General features: G+C 41.5%; 1 protein-coding gene across 1 annotated transcript in view; it reads left to right on the top strand.

Annotated features, from left to right (window-relative positions):
• Positions 1 to 783: 783 nt before the first annotated feature.
• The window catches only part of LOC125727193 (uncharacterized), a 60,184-nt gene continuing 43,699 nt past the window's right edge, over positions 784 to 17,268 (top strand). Inside the window, exon 1 of the mRNA XM_049003905.1 lies at positions 784 to 927. The gene's annotated coding sequence lies outside the window, so the exon portion shown is untranslated. The remainder of the gene's footprint in view (positions 928 to 17,268) is intronic.

The following is a 17,268-nucleotide window of genomic DNA, read 5'->3' on the forward strand; positions in this document are numbered from 1 at the left end:
CTTTCCAAAACGGCGCGATCCCCTAATAAACGGGACGGCTGGCTCCTCTACCCCCGGTTGTCTGCCGCCCGGTGCAATACTCCGCGCGGACGGTACCGGAACACCGACCGGAAGTTGGGACCCCCTACTGTAGGTAAATTGTTAAAAAAAATTTGGGGCATTATTTTCGGAGTAGGCTAGATGCTTCTAAGTTTATCATTACATCTATTTACATTGTTACACAGGATTAACACTTTCAAATATTCTTAGCTTGGTTAGTGTTAACTCAGTTCTTGGTAGTATTCATCTGGGTATTCATTTGATGTGGAGCACAGTTGTTTCGTATTTGATTCTAGTTATAATTTGGTGACATTACTGTTTAATATGCTATTGCACTTACAGTATCATGCATTTTACAGTAGATTTTTTTTGCAATCTTGCTCGCTGTTTCTTTTATTCTTTCTTTTTTATATATGTGAACCCTGTAATTATTTATTATAATAATTATAACAATTGTATTTTCTGTATGGTTGAAGAATTTCCAGCTCTTTATTTATTTTATTATCTCTCTTAAGTGCTGGTTAATCTCTCATTTATTCCCCAGAGAGCGAATTGAGAGAGCTGATCGATGGACCAACACCCAACACTGGGAAGCCTGGAACCTGTGGGATGAAGTGATCAACTGGGGAGAAGGTGTGGAGGAGTTCTCACCAGTGACACTCCCCACTGTCCAGGCTGGGGGGGTTAAGGGGGGATTGGGGGGGTCTACTGATTTGGGTAAGGGAGGGGAGAGTGTGGGAAAGGATGGACTGCTAGCCAGCACTAGTATTTCATCTCAAAGTCTTCAGAGTAATTACGGCCTTTCATCTGAAGACTGGGAAATTTATAAAACTTGCTACCTTAACAAAAAAAAGAAAGTCAGGAAGGACCGGACAAGCCGGGGGGAGGGTGAGGTAAGGGGGCAGAGTAGTGAGGAATATGTAGAGGTACCAGAGTGGGGAACATTTGAGGGGAAGGCCTCCAGGGTTGTGATGGAGGGGACAGAGGCTGGTATTAGTATGATGGATATGCTAAATGGAGGTGAGGAGAATGTATGTGAGGTGGGAGTGAATGTGGAGGAGGTTAAGGGAGGAGGAGGGAAAAGTACAGGGAATGCTGTGGAATATGTGGTGTCACAAGTAGGCAGAACTTGGCTAGAACCCATCCAGGAGGAAGACCTTGAGGAAGATGAAGAAACAGATGAGGAGCTTCAGGAAGCAGAAGACACTGATGCTGCCACAGTGGACAGTTGGCAGTGCATGGCGGCATATGTAGCCAGAATATGGCTGCAGACTTTACAGGAAGATGGACCTGAGGAAAATGAAGAAGCTGATGTGGTATTCCAGCAGGCAGAAGATGCTGATGCTACCACACTGGTCAGGTTTCAGTGTATGGTGGCATCTGAAGACAGATCACAGCTACTGACTATACCAGAAGAAGGACCTGAGGAAGAGGACGAGACTGAAGTGATGAAGACAGATAAAACAAAAGAAGATGCTGATGCTGCCGAGAAGATCTACAGTGAAGAAGTATCATTCCATGTGAATGCCGAAGATCTTTCTGAAGATGATACTGAGAAGAGCCACAAGAAGAAGAAGAAGAAGATGAAGTGGTGCTTCTTCTGCTGTCCCCTGCCCTTCAGAAGAAGTAGCAAGAGGCAGTAATTATAAGGTTGTGAATTCAGGTTTACAAATGACTTAAAGCAGTAATATAACTGCATTATTGACACCTTCACAATGCACTGTAATGCATCCATAAATATATTATAGACATGGGTATAAATATTGAAGAAAAAAAAGCATAACACATTATAGCCATGTTTATTATGGATTAATGGCCGATATAATGTATTATGAAGATATTTATTGTGTATATATAGATCAGAGCATTCATAATGCATTATCAAGATAGCTATAATGTGTTATGCCTTTGTATAAGTATTTACAGCCGTGTTTTTAATACTTTTATAAATGATTTATAAGGCATTAATTGGGTATTTATTTATTTATTAGTTATATGACTGCTTTAAGTAAAGTTAAGTAAAGTGTTTATTTTCTTTTTCTTAGAATACCCGTGTTAGAACCCTGCATTGGGACTGGGATCCCGCGGGACCCAACGGAAAGTGATACTGTTTAAGTGTTAATGTAGCTATAAGATACGATAGGATAAGATATGCTGAGTTAAAATATAAGATAGGCTAAGACGAAATATATTAATATAAGCTAAGTTGAAATATAATAAGATAAGATAGGTTAAGTTATATGATAAGATAGGCTAAGTTAAAATATAATAAGATAGGTTAAGTTAAGATATGACAATATAGGCTAAGATAAAATATGATAGGCTAAGTTAACATATGATAAGGTAGGCTATGTTAAGATAAGAGATTTGCAATAAAACATATTTACTTTTCAAACTGTGTCTTTGTCATCTCTTCAGTGTTGTGTCTGTCTTTGTTTGATAATTTTGAATTGTTAATTTATATCTGACACTCTCCTAAATGTCAATAAGCAGAGACGGAGGATTGGGAGGAAGGTACAGTTAAGTATAAATGATAAAGTATCAAAATCACAGTGTTGCCTTATTTTGACGCAGAGAAAGTAATTTCAGTGTTACTACCACATATGAGTTAATGGCTGCAAATGTTGGTGTTAGAAGTGCCGGTAAATAATGCGGCGTAAGTTTAACTCCGGTGTGTTTCTGAAAAACGCACCGGCTTCTGCCTGCTGTCATTCGTCGCACGTGTAGGAGGCTATTCTGGTAAGTAACAGGTAAAGTTGTCATTTAACGTAATGCTAACGTGCATTACCAGTTGGTAAGTGTTTTACTATATCACACACCTTACGTCCTTTATAGTTTTAGTCCGGTGCACTCTGTATCCATGCTAACTAGCTAGCTAATGTTAACATGACGCAGTACAGTCTTCCAGCTTGGGGATTCCCACCCCTGTCCGCGGCCAGTATTCCGCAGAGGGGTTTGCGGAGGTGTTGGTTGCAAATGCAAACGATCCCTTCATGTTCATGCGTTGTGTTCTAATGTGTAAATAAAAGATAACTATCAAATTCAATGTTTATGTCCTATTATACTAGATAAGACTGTAAAATAGTTTGCCCTACATATGGATGCCATGCAGTCAGAGTATGATCAAGATAGGGTGTGAGTGTGGAAAAAAGACAAATGTAACAGTATTTGAGGGATGGAGGGATGAGAAGAGTGGGATAGATGGAAATGTAAGGAAAAGGAGTTTCCTCGGAGCTCCGGGATGTGTTTGGCTGTAATAAATCTGAAATATAGCTATATGACATAGTTTTTGATAACACCAGCATTTATTTTTTAGGTTTGTCGAGCTCCGTCAAAACAATTAGAACGAGTTCATTATGTAACTGGAACCCCTCTCACATGTAAACACAGTGACACGCTACAGCATTGGTTTGTTGTCTGAGGCTATGATACTGACCACAAACACATTCTCAAATTTCACTGCACCAATCACAGCATATGCAGGCAGAAAAATGATCGCAAAAAACATTCAGCATTAGACTCTAAAACCATCTGTAATGTCTGTGTTTATCCAGTGGACCAGAAAATAAGCTTTCCTATTTCAGTTTCTTTTAGATGTTATAAAGTAATAAATAAACAATCATAATAATAAAACCATGTATTACTGACTATCAGACAACTTCAACAAGTTACCACATGGATGCAAAATCAAAGATATTCATTTGCGCCTGGCACTAACCATGTACTCCTTCACAGTACTAAGCCATAGAAAGGGCCCCAATGAAACCCCTGCATTCCTGCATCGCAGATACTCTAATCTCAGCATTTATAAGATTATATTTGTACTACCTGCCAATTTTTATATTAGATGAGACTAAAAATTGACAAATATCTATATGCAGAAGTAGTTTTTCCTGATAAGAAGGATAATATCAAGACTGTCAGCATTTACAAATCGAATTATGACACATCTGAGTAGCCCAAACTGTCCGGAAAACAAAGCCGTACAGCATATGTGGCTGACTAATGTACATACAGTGTAATAAGCTGATAATCAAATGGATAGAAAAACGCTCAATAATAGACAGGATTCAGAGGGTAAATAAGGTGCATCATGTGGAAGAGAAGTTAGGTGGCGTTGGGGTGCATTGTGAGTTTCATCTGGTAGCTAGAAGGGAACAAACAGGGCTTTGGGGGGGGGGGGGGGGGGGGACTTCTCCGGGGGCTACATCGCTCTACCTTTTTTTTTTTAAATGATTTATTTAAAAAAAAATCTTTTCTTCTTACACTATAATGGCAGGTTTAGGACTAATACAGTACAGTCATAACCAGTGTCAAGGATTCTATGCATTGCTACACAGAGACAAGTCCAGATATTGAGCCCAAGGCTAAAATTGTGGTTTACTTACAAGTGCACTTTGCTGGGCAGTGGGGGTGTTTGTCCTTCTCTGCTCACATTTTCCCCTCTTATCCTGTCTTCTCCTCTGCAGCCCTTCCTCCTTCTCTCTGTTGATCCTATTTTCCCTCCCCTCCAGTCATCTATGTTCTCCTTCCTTTGTGGTCTCTCCTCTTCTCCCATTCTTCAGTTATACTGTCTTCTCCACTCTCCCTGTATCCCTCCTGTCTTCTGGTCCTGTCGTCTTTTCTCCAGTCATCCCCTGCTTCTCAGTCATCTCTGCATCTTTTCTCTCATTTGTTTGCTCATTCTTTGATTATTTGTTATTCGTTAACCCACCACCCCATGCTGGATGAGTCTTGATGTTTTTTGAAGTTTTTTTAAAGTTAGGCTTCTTCCTTTGTTTTTGTGCCATATCTTCTGCCCTCTTCTGGTTGCGGAAGTGCATGACACGGCTGGAAAAATAGGGTTTATTACAACACACACATCAAAACCAAAAGGATCAGGATGGATCCAAAATAAACTGCAAATGACCAGGAATGAACTAAATGATGGAATAAACACAACTAGAGAACTATATACATACATACATACATACAACATACAGCTATAATGAAGCATCAAAGAACAGAAGCAGAACAGGCACTTAAATACACAGCTTACAAGACACAGTGCAGGACAGTGAGAATCATAACCAATAACAAGGACTGAGGGCAACCCAGGAACAGGTGTTTCAGTTAAACAGCACTGGTGAAATCAAAGTGACCTTTCAGCCACATGGTCAGCTCTGCATCGCCCTCTGCTGTTTGCATTAGAAGCTGCTTGAAATTCCTACTCTCCTTACCAACACCTCGAAAAGCCAGGCCTTGCCGTGCCAAGTACTTAACTCCAGAAGATTTTTCCTCACTTGCTGCTGCTCTTTCCAGCTCATCTGAAGGTTGAGTATCAACAGGATTGATCTTCTGAATCCATGTCATCAGTGCTAATCTGTGGCACTGCCTGTCTTTATGTGCACTGAATTTCCACAGTGCCTTTTCCAGTTTCACATGCCAGTCTTCACAAGAGCTGAATGTGTCTTTCATGCCAGTTTAGACATTTGTGTTACAAATTATTTTGCACAGTAGAAACAAAGAACCCCCCTTAAGATGAGGGGGGGCTGTAAGGGAGCCCAGTGTGATCTTTAAACCATTTCTCCTGAAAGCAGGGTCTCCTGTTTGATAGACGTGACATTTACATTTGGCTGATTTGGTGAAGGTCCAAGCTCCTCCCCCCTCCTCCCTAATACACCTTCATCTTCACCTGCCTGTCTGCTCTATTTCTCTCTCTCTCTCTCTCTCTCTCTCTGCCATTGACTCACACTCAGTCTCCCTGATTAAATGCTGTATCTGAAATACACACCACAGGCCAAACTAAGAAGCATATTAAACTAACATCAGGATCAGGCTGCTGTGACGTCATTATTCACTCTTAACCATCAATATTTGCTCCTTTTCTCACTCCCCTCCATGTCGCCTGCATTCTCTGCCGTCAGCAGCCTCTTGCTGTCTCTCCCTCTTCATCTTTACTCTCAGCACAGCAGAGTTTACATGAAAGCAGTTATCAGTAAACAAGTGGTGTTTCTTGGCATGATGCTCAGGAATGGATTTCTAAGGATTTGTTACCTGAATGGGATGATTAATATATGAAGAACCTTTGACTCACATACTGTATACGTCTATCATCTGACTGGCACTAATTATCTCACTGTCTCTACTTACTTTCCTGCTTTTCTGTGGTTGCCCAAAACCTCACGATTGTCACACTTCCTCTTCATGATGACAAGCTACTCACTGTGAATAAAAGCTGACTGTAATAAAACTACCTGCATTTAAATCACACATTAATAACGCAAAATACCTTAAGTAAGCAAGTATAGCTTTCTACAGTAATGGAATATAAAATTAATTATACCTATTACTGTCTACAAAATAACACATTCAGCACTATATCAGACTTTACATCAGCTTTCTGACCATTATAAATATACCTGAGTGAGCACCGTTGTTAGTTTCTAGGAGAATGTGCAGTTAATAACATTTCCAGGTAATTTAACCAGCGTAACTGCACATGAGGCAATTATTATAATTATAATCGTAGTAGGGGTAGGGGGCGCTATAGAGCGAAAGGGTGACTACGCCACTCTGTAACTGTCGCTAAGACGGTTATTTTATAATCACCTTTTGCTGGTTTGATTTAATATAGAATGTATACTGTGAAATGTATGCCAGTGCCCTCTGCTGACTATTTAATTGATCCGTGTTAACCCTTGAATACATGGTCAGGTGACGGAATAGGGTAGGAGTAAATGCATGCTGGGAGATTCATGGAGTCAACTTGTGGTTTGTCGGCTTGTCACGGCAGGATCTGTAATAACTCCTAAGCATTTGGTCAGAAGGCGCACACGGTAATTTATATTTATTGTATTTACTTGTTGTCTTGTATTGAAAAGTGGAATTGCGGTGATGTATGAGCCGCTGTTTAGCGGTAATATCATGGATCTTTTAGAATGTCTTGTAAGATTAAATGTAATGCAGGAATTTAATAATATGTTTATTTTATAGTTTTTCACGGTGTCTAGAAGAATAAAGACGGAATAAACTTCAACATCTGTCAGGCGTATGTTTTCTGTACCAGATGAAGAACTTTGGGAGCTGTTATATCTTCTATAGTAAAGGTAACCTTACAGTAAATGACGTCTGCTGTCATCTGACGCTATATAGAAAATGTAATTAAATAAGATTAAATTTACCTTCTGCGAGGGGCACCCTAATATAATGATATATATAATAATTATAATATAATATAATTATATAATTATAATAAATATAATATAATTATAATATAATAATACACTGCTGTCTGTCTGCCATAAAATAAATAAAAGGGGGAATTGGAATTGCATATGACTATGGAGATTTTTACTAATTCACATAAGGGACAGCATAAAGGGTTGTTTAATTCAGTATCAGAGGAATTCATATATTTGTGTGATTATGATAATCACACTATTATAATCACACTATACATCTCTTGAATTGAACTAATTACAGTGTCATGTATAACACTGCACTTTTTAATACATTGTTTGGCAGAACAGACTGCAAAACTGTAGTCTCAATGGAAAGCTGGATGAAATTCCTAGGGTGGCGTAGTCAGCTGTCCACTGAGTCTACAGTTTTGTAGTTCGGTCTGTCACAGTCTGGCGCAGTTGGCAGGATCATCGTCCTGAGAGCAGAGACACGTGTTCAGTGTGAATGACTCTTCAGTTGTTTTTCTATTTTTAATTACCTTTTTATTCCTATCCATGTCTTTTTTTCCTTTTGTATGCTCATTATTTAGCCAGTACAGCTGTTTTTATTGTAGTCGAAAACAACAGTGAGTGCCAGTCACTGGCAAATCCCTTGGTTCCCGGTTCCACTCCATCTGTCCTCTGGTGGTCCCCTTGAGCTGTGGACCCCTTTCCAGTGTTCTGCAGCCAGATCCTCCTGAACCGCACGGAAGTGGAAGTTGGCAAAGTGAGATGCGGCAGTAGGCCTATGCATGCAATTGACTGGAGTATGGAGAGTAAAGCCTTTCGTTTTCTTTAATAAAAGTTGTCCTTGTATTTTCTCATATGCGAGAACATCACAACTGCCACTGCACTTGTTGATGTGTAAGTGTGCCCTATTCAAACAATAAAGAGAAACTACATGCAGCACTGAAAAACTATTCCACGGCCAAAAAAAATGTAAACATTCTTTGTATATCAGAAGCTAGTCTCTGACTGAAATTTCTATAAATCTTTATATAAACTGATAGCAATTAACCTAAGAGTGCATGCTTGGATTTTAGTATCTGCATATACTGTGGAACTAAAAAGAATCATAATCAACATATATAATTACGTAAATGAAAAACAAATACGTTGCATTTTCCTTAATAGTTTTGCACGTAGAATCAGCACCTCCAAATCCGAGACCATGGTTCTCAGCCGGAAAAGGGTAGAGTGCTCTCTCCGGGTTGGGGATGGGGTCCTCCCCCAAGTGGAGGAGTTTAAGTATCTCGGGATCTTGTTCACGAGTGGGGGAACGATGGAGCGGGAGATCGACAGGCGGATCGGTGCGGCGTCAGCAGTCATGCGGGCGCTGCATCGGTCTGTCATGGTGAAGAGAGAGCTGAGCCAAAAGGCGAAACTCTCGATTTACCAGTCGATCTACGTTCCTACCCTCACCTATGGTCATGAGCTTTGGGTAGTGACCGAAAGAACGAGATCGCGGGTACAAGCGGCCGAAATGAGTTTCCTCCGCAGGGTGGCTGGGCTCTCCCTTAGAGATAGGGTGAGGAGCTCAGTCATTCGGGAGGGACTCAGAGTAGAGCCGCTGCTCCTCCGCATCGAGAGGAGCCAGATGAGGTGGCTCGGGCATCTGATCAGGATGCCTCCGGGACGCCTCCCTGGGGAGGTATTCCGGGCATGTCCCACTGGGAGGAGGCCCCGGGGAAGACCCAGGACACGCTGGAGAGACTATGTCTCTCGGCTGGCCTGGGAACGCCTCGGGGTCCCCCCAGAGGAGCTGGACGAAGTGGCCGGGGAGAGGGAAGTCTGGGTCTCCCTGCTGAGGCTGCTGCCCCCGCGACCCGACTCCGGATTAAGCGGGAGATGATGGATGGATGGATGGATGGATGGAGTTTTGCACGTTGCCATAATTTATATTTAATTTAAAGTATGAAGCACCCAAGCAAAGTTTATGTTGAAATAATACTCAAGATTCTTAAGTCTTAGCTCTGGCACAGTGGTGGATCTAGAAAATTTTACATGGGGTGGCAAGAGATTTTTACAGAGTGGCATGGAGGTTCAGTGAGAAATCGACTATCATTCAGAATCGTGGAGCTCAGGAGCATACTTACACTGAAAAAGTGACAATTTATCTAAGCATTTGGACTCTCATGGTTAAAACAATGCTGATTGTACTTTTCATTATCACTGACCAGTTGTTTTTCTTTGTTGTGCTGTGCAGCAGAACGTTTCACAAACATATCCAAATTAAGAGCCTTTGCACGCTGATTCTCAATGCTCAGCAGAGTTTCCAGGTCCGCGGTGTTCATGCCCAATTGTGCTATTTTGAAAACATAGTTTCGGGTAAATATTAGGAGGTCATGGGTTGCGGATTTTTGGGCTGATTTCATAATGTTATACAGCAGCAGACTGCAAGGGGAAAAAGAAACTAATTATTATCAGTGCAAGTGGCTCCTAATCCTGAGTAATGCTGGATCTCTAGCCACCTAAAGTAAGAGACAGATGCAGACGGAAAGCAGGGCTGCCGACTACCATGCATCTGGCATGACTTTCACGCTCTCAGACACTCATGCAAGGAATCTTCCACTATATTATTCCACTATAAGCCTAAATGTAGCTACATCAGAAGCGTTGGTGTAGTTTGCAAACCCTACATACCATTTAGAACAGGGGTCACCAACATGGTGCCCACTGGCACCAGGATGCCCCCAAGGACCACATGAGTTGTCCACGGACGTGTTCTAAAAATACCACAACTCACCAGTGGGCAGCGACTAAAATTTCATTTTATCTTGTTGCTATTCTTCTTTAATCACATTTGTATTTATATAGATTTGAAAATGACAATATCCAAAAAAGCATTTAAAACGTGTTTATTCTACATGAAGTTTAGATAAGTTTAGGTAAAGTCTGTTCTGGTAGCCTTTGTATGGCTCAGTACCCGTGAAGTAGCTCTCAGTTTCAAAAAGGTTGCTGACCCTTGATATATAGTATACCCCAATCTTGGGTGATATATCCTAATCAGTAAAATAACAGTCGGCTAAATTCCGCATAGTGATCTCATTAACTGCGTGTTGTTGCTGAAATACATCACACAGACATCAGGGGAATGTCAAATCATCAGAATATGTAAGATTTATACATTTGGTTAAGTTGAACGCATTTGCTGTTGAATGCAATTCCTATCACATTAACAATTACTGGTTGAAAAATTGCTGTTAGTGTCTTAAATCATAATGCTGTAAAAGTAAAATTTACAACAGAAATCAATATGCTTAGAATATGGGTTAAGATGGAAAATAATTTTTCCATCCCAATCCTAATCATGTTAATGCAAATTTACAGCAGTGTGGATTCTCAGAAAAAAAGGTACTCTGACATAAAGATCAGCAATACAGTGCAAATAACATTTAATTTCACATTTATACAAAAAAAAGGACAGGGCATTTCGATGATAAAATCTGTAGTGAACAATAAGTCGCATCAAAACAAAACCTGGAATTCGGTCATGCTACCTTAAGGTTAAACATTACTTTGTGCAAAGTTCCTTGTTCTGAAATAAATACTTTCTGCAATAGCACATCCAACCATATTCGCACAGTCTTTATCATTATTTATTTATTCAGCCGTTTTTTTCTTACTGCCAGCATCTCATAAAAAGGGTCAGTGCTCACAGCAGCAGTGATGCTCTGTATCCACTTGTCCTTCTCCTCAGGGGTTGGCGCCGAGATGCGGTACACCACATGATTGCCCTCTACCAGGCGGCCGTCCGCCTCCGTTCTGCAGGCTTTCATCAGCTGTCTGCTGTTGTTAGGGATGTACAGTTCAAAGCAGTTAGGCTTCCTGAGATCCTTCACCTCACGGATGCTCAGATTCTCCAGCGGAATGATCACCCTGGGTTTCTTATCCGTAGTATGTTTAAAGTAGTAAAGGCAGTTGTCCATCAGGATGAACCACCGCCTTTTCCATATTTTCACCCGTCCTCCTCCCAGTTTGAAGAGCCAACCCTCTCTGTCAGGGTTGAAGAAGGCATTGTTCCCATTGTCTTCAGGAATCTTGAATGGCTCATTCTTTATGCTCTTATAAAGATTTCGGAGGAGTTCATCTGGCAGGTTGCCTCCATCATTGATTCCTCGATTCATGGAGATGAACCTGTCCACACTGGGCTTGTCTCTCACATTTGGATTATGAAGGCTAGTGTTTAGCATGATTATGGAAAATGAAAGTACATAGCAGGTGTCAATGTTCTGGAAGACTCCAGGATTACATTGACAGTACCTCTGCGCAAAGGCCTCCATCATCCTGTCAATCTTTTGTGCTTCTCCTGGCAGACGGAAACTCCAGAGGAACTGCCTGAGAGCCTGTACCAGGTTGAACCCTGCGAATTCATGAAGCCCAAGAAATGTTTGGAGGACTTGGATATTGAAGTCGTCTCTCTCACCCAGGTAATCGCCAATGGCTGTTTTGTTCAGCCCCTCTCCCTTGTATAGGAGCTGGGCGATGTCCTCAGACGTGTGCCGGAGAAGATTGTTTTGTACCATGAACAGGATACCCTTCTTAGGGTCCATGTTGAATTTCTTTCTTCCCATGGCGACATGCCTATTCTTTTCTAAGATTTGGCTGTGTTTGGTGCTGGATTCAAGGCCCTCCACTTCCATGAGGGCCTCTCTCAGCGCCTCCCGCAGCCTCTGGATCTCCAGCAGAAGGGCTCCTTTCCTCAGCCGGATGTCCTCAAGTTCAGAGTGCTTCTCTGGACTCAGGTCCATGGAGACTGCAGCAGACAGGAAAAGGAGATCGTCAGCGGGTGTGGAGCTCAGCAGGTTGGCCATCTCTGCCAGTTTGGTTGTTGGTTCAACTCCCATGGCAGAGTAATCGTAACATTGTTAAGCCCTTGAGCAAGTCCCTTAGACCCAAGTGCTCTGACCCCAAACTCTCATCACTTCGGACAAAAGCATATGCTGAATATATGTAATCCCAAAGGGCAGTTACAGAAGACCCCAGGACCGGAGTAACGTGGGAAGCAATTACTGATGCCTGGAAGCTTTGGGGCATGCAAATAAACTGCATCCAAAGGCAAATGGCTAATAAAGAATGCTCTGAATGCCAGGCATTCGTCCAGCAGTGAGATCGTAGAGATAATGAATAAAGATAAAAAGTGTGAATAAAGATAAAACATTTTGATTGTATTTGCGAAGCGATGCTGGATGTGCTGAGCTCGCCGGGAAGGTCATGTGGTCCGCATTCCCTCCCCATGCACACGTGATCAGCTCAATCACACCGAAATTGTCGGTTTGCTGCCCTTCAGAGAAACAATCTAAAGGGTGTTACGGGAAAAGTAATCGATGCAAGAGCCAATGATGTTCTCCTGGTGCCTACCCTTGTTTATGTTATCGTTACTGACACAAACAATGATGAACGATAATAAGCATTTATAAGCCATGATGACCGCACCATTAACGTGGAGTTGCACTAACATCTGTTTTTATAGCTAACCAGCAAGTCAACCTCTCACCCTGGTAATGCAACAGCGCCGTTTAAACAATACGTTTACACCGAGTGCTTGTGATCAGTGGCCTGTACTACGAATCAGGGTTACTGGCTTATCGGGGTAACTTGACGGATTTAAGGTACCACAGTTTAAATGAATTTCATATTTGTTCATCGGGATGTCTGAATCGGTGCTAATCAGTACTACGATGCCAGTTATGCAATGTAGTTTTGATAAAAACTTTTCTGTCATTTAACATAAGAGGAAAAAAATAATTATACTGTAGTCAAATTGGCTGATATAAAATGATTTAAAACTGTGACAAATTTTGCCTTTTTTTTACAGTGTATACTTCCAGTCACAAGGTAGCAGATACGGATTTCTGAAATAGCAAAGACAAAGGTCAATGATTAATATCCCTCATCTCTTTTAAAACGATAGGTAAGATGCTGTTTTGATATCCTGTCTAGGGTTGGAGTGTAACAGTATTCACGGGAAAGGGGAATGGGATAAAGGGACAAACAGGGTGAGGGCAAGAAGGGAACACCAGTGGACAAAGGGATATTTTTTGTATTTTCATTTTTTTTCCATGTATAATACTGACACTGAACAAATAACCCAGTGCAAAAGACTTTGGGAGTGACCACAGCCAAAATAACAAACAAAATCCCCAACTATCAAGTGCGACCCACAGCTAATCTCACCTAAGTGCAAAAGAAAAGAAAACCAGAAGACAAACACTCCACCTCACTCCCTAACCAAATAAACAGAGTCCAACACACACTTGCAAAACAAAATAGCAGTCACTCCCTATGCAGCAATACAATCACACATACATAACTTACACACAAGTCAAAGCAACGAGGGGGCTAGTGAAGACGTAAACCAAAGAAAACCAAGCGGGGAGACAGCAAGCCAAACTGAGGTCGCTGGGGGGACCGGAGCCTGTCCTTGGAACAACAGGCGTAGGCAGGAACCAACCCTGGGCAGGAGTCAACACTCTGCAGGGCGCAAACACTCACAACTTTAATTTGCCAATTAACCTACCCTGCGCACTTTTGGACTGTGGGAGGAAACCGGAGCCCCTGCTGGAAGTCTTTCCCCATTCACCAGATTATATTGCCAGAAGACTGAAAATTAGATATCAAATACTAGAGTGACATAAAAACAAAAAACAAGTTTGCTTGTAATGAGACGCAAAACAAAAGATTATCTCTTTTTATATTTTGAGAAAACATTTTAACATTTATCCAACCGGTCAAATGGTTTAATACTTCATACAGCAGCATTTCTAAACTCATTCCTCAGCCCACCAGACAGCTCCACGTTTTTGCTCTGTCCCAGATCCCTGCATGCATGAACCAAACAGTCACCTTTTACTGCTGTGCTGAGAGCTTGGACAGAGCAAAACTGTGGATCTTTGCAGTGGGGTCCAAGGACTGGGTTGAGAAACCCTAGCATAGAGGAGACTGCAGTGAGAGCCAAGAAAAAAAGAGATTAGAGAGGAAGGTAAAATGCTTCTATTAGCATGGCAAATAAGCTGCAAGTACAGACCCTGTGCTTCCATTACAAACAAAAAGCCTGTATGACCCTCCTAGACACACGTCAGATTAACTTAATCAGGGGAAATAAGCATAAAACTTGGCAAAGACTAGACTATGAAAAACGAAGGTGAACATCATACTTACACGAACTTCTGCTAAAGCAAATGGACAAACCCCTTTTAACTGAATCAAGTTACTTTAAAAAATTAATAATCCAAAAATAAATCAATAACAATTAAGAAAAACACAATCATGTTTTGAACTAATACTGCAGTCAGTCCTAAATGTTCCCATGACATTCTTTTCGTCACGACGCACACTCGGTACATACTGGTTAAAAACCATTTATAATCCTTCATGTACCAGTCTATGATGGAGCACCCCAACCTGGGCCACCCATCCAACATGGCAGATTTCTGCCCCCTGGCCCCGGAGACTAGCAGACTAACCTCAGGAAACAGGGAACCAGGGGGACATGGGCCGCTGACTGGATGGGCGGCTCCAGAATGAGGTGAAGCAGAAGGTAGACTCCACAGCAGAGGACCGAGGAATGTAGACCAAAACCAGGGAACCTGAAGTGGCAAGAACACAAACCAGGACAGACATACAAAAACCAAGCAAAGGCATCAGTGGCACAGGCCACCAGCTTGTGAAAGATGGCTACCTGGCATCATGAATCCCTTAATCAAAAACCTTTGTGGTGGCAACTTTGCCACCCAGGACTGATCCCTCCTAAAGACCTCAAGTTTCAATGCAAGGTTTCTGAAATGTTTTGAAACATCAGTCCATGTGACTGCTGTGGTATTGTTCCAGGCAGGGAAAACAACTTAGGAGAAAATTTCCGTGAATGTTGGGTGTTTGTGGTACTGTTGGGCTGAGGGGGTAATTGAGTGACAATTAACCTTTGAGATCCAATTATATTATTTAAACAGGTTAGTAGTTAGACAGTGTGATTTAGATGAGGATAAGGATGTTTTATTGTCATTACAAAACGTGTTCTACATGAAGGGAACAAAATGAGGCACTCAGATCCGGTGTATTAGCAAAAATAAAATAGAAATAAAATCGAAAGAACAATACAATGAATAATATGGTAAAAATTAAAGTAAAATAGAATAAAGACATTAAGATAAATTCCATTAAACCCTCTGGGCCAGGCGCTCTGCCACTCTGCATTGTATTCTTTGCATGTACAACTTTGTACTCCATAATTTTAATATTTTATCACGAAGCCTGAAGAGCAATATGAACTGTATCATGCTTTAAGTAAATTGTCTCATCCTTTATTTGACTAAAGTATATTTAACTTCTACAGAACTTTGCAGGCTCATCTAGGATGGAGAATTTCTGCTGCTGAGCGCCTTAGAAAGATTCTCAGAGGGAGATACGAGTCCTAGGTGCCTGCTGGGTACATATTCAAGACAGAGTTAGGACCGACTCCAATAATTCTGCACTGTCTCCCAGATTAGAGGAAAAAAATGTATTTTACTGAAAATTTCATTTAGGAAATTTTACCTTAGACTTGGTCAGCAGCCATGTGGATAAATTTCAGAACTACAGACGGTCTGTGGGTTGGGGGGGACAAGCAGGTTGGCAGGTGGGGGCACGCGGAATACTCCTGGGGGTGTGGTGGGTGTGCTTATATGATTTACAGGAGCCGAGGCTAACAAAGGCACTAAACTGCACAAACAGCCTCCTGTACGAAGTTTTACATGAAAAGGGGCCATGGGCTTGTTGGCGCTATGTTTCTTAGCAGACTGACTAATACAGCCAACTGGACCATCTACCTCTTCAAAAACATCAAAATGGGGTCAAAATGGCCCCATCTGTGTTAATTTGCATCATTAATTATGGCATAAATCAATACATTCCAGATGAATTTTAAGGTAATTTCAACAAAAGCCTGTAATATCATTTTCGACCACCATGTGACACCACAAGCCGTTGGAAAACCACTAAGCTGTCAATATGAGATTTGGCAGAACTGAAAATATGATGTTAAATGTATCACAGTGCAATAGTTTTAAAAATAAATCAATGACTTTGCATGACAATTTTATGTGTTTTGTCAAATAAAAAACCTGAAGTATTTGAACAATTTTATGTGTTTTGTCAAATAAAAAACCTGAAGTATTTGAACTTGAACTGATACTGAGCAAAATATTACCTCTTACTTATATGAAGGTTCGCATTATCTATGATGTAGAATAAAAGACACAAGTAAACAATCCATTTCTTTGTTTTAAAGAAACAGATTAGCTAAGAAAACCAATTCCCACCCTGTGGAATCAATGTGCATCACCTGTCTGTTTGTGGCCACTGCCCCGTGCACAATCTGCCACTGAAGATCCACCGTGTGCTTCTCACTGGGGGGCTTGTACAGGGACCTCCAACATCCCCGCGGGGAAGATCCAGGCCTCAACAAACCTGACCACCTAGAATCTGCCAGTCCACTCAGTGCCCGAAAATGCAGCACTTTAACACAAGCCTGGTACAGACCTTTCTTAGACAAATCTCTAAGAGCCACTTGCTGAAGAGACACGAAAGAGAGCAGCAAACCCACCTCCTCCCGATGACCCTCTACAGCAGGAGGGAAAAATGGGGACTACTGCCTCCTCCCAACTCAAGCACATTCTTAGTTGCCTCTGTTAGCGTGCAGACAATGTCCTCCAAAGCTCTCTGAAGAAGTCTGGGGGAGGGGGAAACATTTCCGCATGTAGGGGGCCAGTGGCATTTAATTATTTACAGAAAATTCCATAGAGCCAATGTAGGAACCTGAGGCCAGTTTAACACAGGTCACTGTCCGTGGTGCTGAAACCTTTACTTGATGGGCTGGTCCTGAATGAATACAATGGCTGGCCAGCGTGCCTCACTATGCGTTTCCACTGACTGACACCTTCACATGTAATGTGATTGTTAACAATGAGGAACATTTTACAAGTTACTACAGGAAGCAATATTTACATGCCTGTAGCTTTCATTTCTCACCACAGAAAACCCAAAAAAAAAG

This window comes from Brienomyrus brachyistius, unplaced genomic scaffold, assembly GCF_023856365.1.
Source record: "Brienomyrus brachyistius isolate T26 unplaced genomic scaffold, BBRACH_0.4 scaffold90, whole genome shotgun sequence".
In the NCBI taxonomy this organism is placed as follows: domain Eukaryota; kingdom Metazoa; phylum Chordata; class Actinopteri; order Osteoglossiformes; family Mormyridae; genus Brienomyrus; species Brienomyrus brachyistius.